Consider the following 6,753-nt stretch of genomic DNA (forward strand, 5'->3'; position numbering starts at 1 on the left):
CAGCTCAGCTATTATAACATTGCCTGGTCAGTGTCACTGCTAAAGATTCTACTGACAGCATTCAATCTGGCGTGGCGGATCCACGCTCGGTCTGATTGCTACCGAAAAATCAGCTGGACGTGCAATGCTGATTGTAAGCAGAACTCCGCGCCCAGTGCAATCACGCCCTTAGACTGTAAAGACTATACTGAAATGCCTTTCTGATACAAAAGCTGCCATTCTACATTCTAAATATTCTCCACAATAACCTCTTTGACTGTCAAATATGACAGGCAAAAACCATCAGAGTGCTATTCCTAATAGCTTTTACACTCTGTACCAAAGCCTTGACACAAGAAAACACTCTTAAAACAAAAAACCCTCTATCATCGCTCACTACTTTGCTGGAGACAAATGGCACACAGCGTGTCAGATCCATCAAAAGTCTCGTTTAAGAAACTGCCAAGACTCATACTGCCACACCTGTGAGTGCTGTTTAGCCCTGGCATAGCCTGACACAGTGCAGACACAGTGGAGTGATGGGTCGTTTTACTAAAATGCCTTTCAGATGCAAAAGCTGCCATTCCACATTCTGCATATTCTCCACTAGAACCTCTTAGACTGCTCAATATAACAGGCAGAGTAATTCCTAACGGCTTTTACACTCTGTACTAAGGCCTTGACACAACAAGCTCTCCAAAACGGAAAAAAAGCCTCCGCCGTTGCACCCGTTTTTGTTGGAGACGAAAGGTCACTCAGTTTGCCACACCTGTTATTGCTGTCTAGCCCTAGCAGAGTCATGAATAGGAAAGAGTTGTGTATATCCCATTGGCATACGTGGGCAAGGGGCGGGGTCTATTTTCCGTGTCATGGCTCCTCCCTGTAGACTTCAAGAAGTTCCATATCCGGAAGTGGGCTCCGTAGACTTTCGTTTGACTGTCGACACCTTTCTCGGTAAGTTGATAAATGGGAGAACAAATCGAAATGTTTTCTGTGTTTCAGTATCCGTTGTCTAAAGTATAGCCTTCAATTATGTAATTGCATGTGGTTTGCATGAAAATTGCGATGTCGATGTTAAAGACGAACGCTGTTTAGGAATGAATAACCACTTCTGGTAGCTTAAGTTAGCATAGCGGCTTGGCTCCTGTCCAACTTCACAAGTGGCTACAATTGAGTCCCGAATATTAAAGTACTGAAGTTGATGACCCCAGGTATTTCAGAAACCGAGAAATATATATTTCTGTTGAGTAAACCATGGATGTTTGCTGAACAGTTTGCTGAACAGTTTTGAAGTTGGCTAGTCGAACTACTATGCACAGTCCGTAGCCAGATGTGCACCGCATTGACAATGCGCCGTATACCTGTATTTCTCCTTTTAGCTCTGTGAAATCAAATAGTTTCTGATTGATTTGAATGAGTGGTGGATTAATGTCTATTTTTTTTGTCTGCCAGTCTATCACTCCTCTATCATTTATCTGTTTTGTGTGTTTGATTAGGGACTAGGTTCGGCATACACTGCTGGCTGTACCTATTGTTGTCATTACTACCATGTGGGACACAGTAAGATGCGTAAGATGCCTTGTGAATCTAAGGTAATTATTGTATTGAAATTGACACGACATATATACCAGTATATGTGAATAGTCTGGTACTATATGTTTGTAGTTCATATGTGTAGGTCCAAACTCCATGACAGCTGATGAGGTATTGAAGGCACAACTGTAATATTTCAAAGCAATTGAGGTTCAAGTAATATGTAATGTAGTAATGTAGGGAAGTGTGAAGGCATATTTGGCATTAATTTATAGGCAGGTGTTTAAATGGAACAGAGAAAGTAACCATTGAATTGCATTGTAGGACATTCCTAAATATCAATCATAACCGAATCGTTGCTGAAGAAATCGTTTTTCAAATCAAATCGGCATGAATGCTCTGATTTATACCCCTAGTCATGACTAGAAGAAAATAAAGACAAAAACACATTGACAATTTGTCAACGGTTTATTCTCCCTGTTTGACATGTTCATGCTGTGTCTTGAGGTTTTTTTTGTGTTTGTTTTTTTTGTTTTGTTTGTTTTTTGCTATTGGTGGGGACTGCTATTGAGGAGGCTGCCGTGGCTGGAGGATGCTGTCGAAGGTGTAGGAGACTGCCGTGGCTGGAGGAGGCTGCCGAAGGTGGAGGATGCTGCCGTGGCTGGAGGTGGAGGTGGAGGAGGCTGCCGAAGGAAGAAGCTTCCGTAGGTGGAGGAGGCTGCCGTGGCTGGAGGAGGAGGAGGCTGCCGAGGCTGGAGGAGGCTGCTGTAGCTGGTGGAGGCTGGAGGAGGAGGAGGCTGCCGTAGGTGGAGGAGGAGAAGGAGGCTGCCGTAGGTGTAGCTGGAGGAGGCTGCCGTAGCTGGAGGAGGCCGTGGCTGGAGGAGGCTGGAGGCTGCCGAAGGTGGAGGAGGCTGGAGGAGGCTGCCGAAGGTGGAGGAGGCTGCCGAAGGTGGAGAAGGCTGCTGAAGGAAGAGGCTTCTGTAGGTGGAGGAGGCTGCTGAAGGTGTAGGCAGAGACTTCTTCGCTTGGCTTTTGCTGCCCAGGTAAGCTTTATTGCTCAGCTGCTTTTCACTGAGGCACTTGCCCGCAATTCGTAGCCTCAGCCTAATGTATCTTCTCACCAACTTCCTCTTCACATCATGGCATGATGGTAGGCTGCTCCTTGTAGCCATGGCCTCCTCCTCCAACTGTTGCACAGTGCAGCTTGGTGTGTTGTTATTATTACTATGTGATTCTTTACTTCACTGATGACCCCTGAACAGATTGTCAGTGCCCTTCCTAACTTCATGTGTGTCTTTATTTCATTGCTCCAGCTGTGTCATATTCACTCATCATTGACTGATGACCCCTGAACAGATTTCCGGCCCTTCTTCATACACCTTGTCTTCCACCTTCACAGTCATGGTGTGTATATTGTTATTACAATGTGATTCTTCATTTCATTGCGCGTCTTCATACAGCTTGTCTCCCACCTTCATCTGGTTCTTCACTTAATTGCTCCAGGTGTACCATATTCACTGATAATGATATTTGTTGTTCATATACAGAAGCATAGACCCCTTTTACAGTTTTAATTTTCTGTCTATTTCAATGTTACACGTTGAGTATGACCGCTGCATGTCTGTGTTGTTGACAGGCACAACACTCAGGAGTGCTGTGAGTTGCATGACACCTGCAGAGGCTCCATACTACAGACTACTTCTACTCGGTACTACAGAAACCGATCACTTGACAAGCCTGTGTCCTGTTTTGGCCTTCCACACTCTGTAGGATTGCATAGGCTCCATTTCTTCTCCCACATCACCATTCCAAAACAACTCCAGATGTTTCGTTTGTATTATGGCCAGTGTCTTTACATCTGTTACACTACCTGTGTTTTGCACCCAAAACTGGACTGCTCTATCTGTTTCTTGTTTTTTATCATTATCACTTGCATTGCTGTAAATATGTTCCATTAGCTCAGTTTTGCAACTATGAAGTGTACAGTTTTGTTGTTGTATTACTGTTACGCTGAGCAAAAAGAAACCTCAAACCTTACTCTTAGGCCTATGTGAATTCTTCATGCGTGTCGTGCTCTGTCAACAGTTTGATGCTTACAAAGCATTCCAAGTGTCTGTATGATGTTCTACCATTATGCTATGCCTTCACACAGTTAATAACAAAAGGTATACAGTATTAAAAATGCATATTCACACTAGGTTATTGTCTAACTTGGCACCATAGCAGTGAGCATCCAGTGTATAATTTCTGTGTTCAAAACATACATAAATACATTTTTTTTTAAAATTAATTGACCCACTCAAGTACTGGTTATACAGTTGTTGTCTTTTTTTAATTATAATTTATTTAGTCCACATGACAGATCCATGGCCCTGCTCCATGCCACTGATTCAGAGTCGTGTGTAGGGACTACACGTCTCTGCCCTGATCCTCTTCACTCTGCCTGCATGCAACGATGCATGTTTTTGGCAGGTCTGATGCAGCCTCATAAAGGCTAAAGCTGGCCTGCGTCTCACTGCTAGAGATCTATAGACATACAAGTGTATGTGATTAGTTTTTAACGAATTGATATTTGTAGTGTAAATAACGAACACAACGCTTTTGCGATTACAGTCAAAAAGCTACCAAGAAAGTTAGCATCTCATAGGTAAGTGGCGGGCTCCTGGCTAAGCTAATGGTGATTTCCCTCAAAGCGTGATAAAAACACACCAGTTCTACGACAGTAGCGTGTAAACAACACAGTATTTTATATCACCTAGATGTACTAGACGAATTACCTAAAAAAATGGGATGGATCCCGTTTGTGTGCATATTTATTCAATGCTTGCCGTAGAAAGGCTTATTCTGCTCAGTAGAAGTCAATGACGGCTCTCTGTTTGTTTAGAACTTTAGCGTGTCTACACATGACTCTGACAGCCACTAGGTGACTTTCCCGCCGAGATCAAAGGTAGGCGTAACTCTGTTTATCAATGGCTCTGGCCCTAGCAGCATAGCCTGATATGAGGGCAGACGCCGTGGAGTGGCAGATTGCTTTAGTGATACGACCAAGACTTTACTGAAATGGCTTTCTGATACAAAAGCTCCCATTCCACACTCTACTGTCTGTCCACTAGAATCTCTTACACTGCTCACTATAACAGGCAGAAAGCGCTTTTACTCTCTGTACCAAGGCCATGACACAATAAGCTCTCAAAACGAAAAAAAGCTCACTTTGTTGGAGACAAAAGGGCACACAGTGTGTCAGACCCATCTAAAGTCTGGCTGTGGAGACAGTGAATGACACCACAGCTGCCAAGGCTTATCCTGCCAACTACCTACAGTGACCCCATCAAATAAAATGTTTTATTGGATTTACTGAAATGCATTTCAGATACAAAAAGCAGCCATTTCACATTCGACATTCCCTCTTGAGCCATTCAGGATCAAGTCAAGTCAAGTCAAGTCACTATAGGCCTAACAGTCAGAAATCTCCAGAGTACTACTTCTAATGGCTTCTACTATTTCTTATGGCTGTACTGAGGCCTTGACACGAGCTCTAAAAAAAAAAACCATACGGCCATTGCTCACTTATTTTTGAGACAAAAGGGCACACAGTGTGTCAGAGTCATCAAAAGTCTAGTTTGGGAAGCTGCCAAGACTCATACTGCCACACCTGTGAGTGCTGTTTAGCCCTGGCATAGCCTGACACAGTGCAGACACAGTGGAGTGATGGATTGTTTTAATGTTACGAACATCAGTGTAACCTTAAAGGGACACTGTGTGAGATTTTTAGTTGTTTATTTCCAGAATCCATGCTACCCATTCACTAATGTTACCTTTTTCATGAGTATTTGCCACCACCATCAAATTCTAAGTATTCATTTTGACTGGAAAAATTGCACTTTTCATACATGAAAAGGGGGATCTTCTCCATGGTCCGCCATTTAGAATTTCCAGAAATAGACATTTTTAGCTGCAAAATGACTGTACTTGGGCCATACTAGAAAATATTAGTTTATTACTTAGTAAACTTTCATGAAAAGATCAAATTTGGCAATAGGCAACACAGTTTCAATGAGCAGCATAGTTGCAGTACCTTTTTTGACCATTTCCTGCACAGTGTACCTTTAAGCTGTCACTCTAAATATCTTTCAGATACAAAAGCTGTCATTCCATATTCTAAAGTCTGTCTACCAGAACCTCTTAGACTAGGGGCGTCAAACTCAAATTCTCTGAAGGCCAAAAATTTAAATCTGGAATGATGTTGCATGTGCATGCACGCACTTAATACTCAAAATCAAATTTCATTAACACTCATTCTCATCATACATGGCAATTCAAATGTGCCTGTCGGTGTTACATGAGTGTGAGATGTTACAGAGGCCCAATCATATTCCTGTGACACACCAAATTTGATGTTGAAGTCATGTTATAGGCTATTAATGGTGTATGTGGGTCATCTGTAATACACATTTCAAATGATCTTGCGGACCATATAGAATGACCAGTGGGCCACATTTGGTCCCCAGGCCTGAGTTTGACTCCCCTTAGACTGTTCACCATAACCATCAGATACAAACAGACAGTAGAGTACTATTCCTAATGGCTTTCACTATTTTACTATTCCTCATGGCTGTGCTTATGCCTTGACACAACAAGCTCTCAAAACATAAAAAATACCCTCTGCCATTGCTCACTCCTTCTTTGGGCACAAAGGGCACAGAGTGTGTCAGTTTAATTAAAGCCTGGCTCAGAAGACAAGCAAACAACTACAGCTGCCAAGGCTCATAGTGTCACAACAGTGAGTGTCATCTAGCCCTGGCATAACCTGGCACAGACATGAGGCAGTGGAGTGGAGATCGTTTTATGTTACGAACGTCAGTGTAAACTTAAGATATTACTGTAAATGATTTTTAAATAGAACAGCTGATATTCCACATTCTATGTTCTTGCCACTAGAACCTCTTAGATGATTCAATACATAACACAGAAACCATCAGAGTACTACTCCTAATGGCTTTTACTGTACACTCTGTACTGCGACCTCTTAGAGTAAACAATGATGCATTACATATAAGCAGATGACACATCAAGTTCAAACGTGAAAGGAAAACCAATACGCTTTCCAAACTTCAACACAGCTGACCCTTAACAGCAGTAATTCGTTCCCAATATACTGTACATTCCAGACGATCTGTATATGAATGAAGAGAAGATATGTTAAGGCCAGCCTAATAGCGGGACGGTATTACCGTAAGTCAA

The 6,753-nt window shown here is 42.5% G+C and overlaps 1 long non-coding RNA gene across 4 annotated transcripts; it reads left to right on the top strand.

Moving 5' to 3' along the window:
- The first annotated feature begins 781 nt into the window (after positions 1–781).
- LOC134440463 (uncharacterized) lies at positions 782–4,041 on the top strand. 4 transcript variants are annotated; one of them, XR_010032964.1, is made up of 5 exons: positions 782–933; positions 1,476–2,185; positions 2,430–2,555; positions 2,826–2,916; positions 3,149–4,041. It is a non-coding gene; the product is annotated as an uncharacterized LOC134440463 (long non-coding RNA). The 4 variants fall into 4 exon arrangements; XR_010032963.1 differs by having other exon boundaries at positions 1,476–1,571; positions 2,085–2,555; XR_010032965.1 differs by having other exon boundaries at positions 1,476–1,571; positions 2,088–2,555.
- Positions 4,042–6,753: the final 2,712 nt, after the last annotated feature.

The sequence above is a fragment of the Engraulis encrasicolus genome, chromosome 23 (genome assembly GCF_034702125.1).
Source record: "Engraulis encrasicolus isolate BLACKSEA-1 chromosome 23, IST_EnEncr_1.0, whole genome shotgun sequence".
Taxonomy (NCBI): Eukaryota; Metazoa; Chordata; class Actinopteri; order Clupeiformes; family Engraulidae; genus Engraulis; species Engraulis encrasicolus.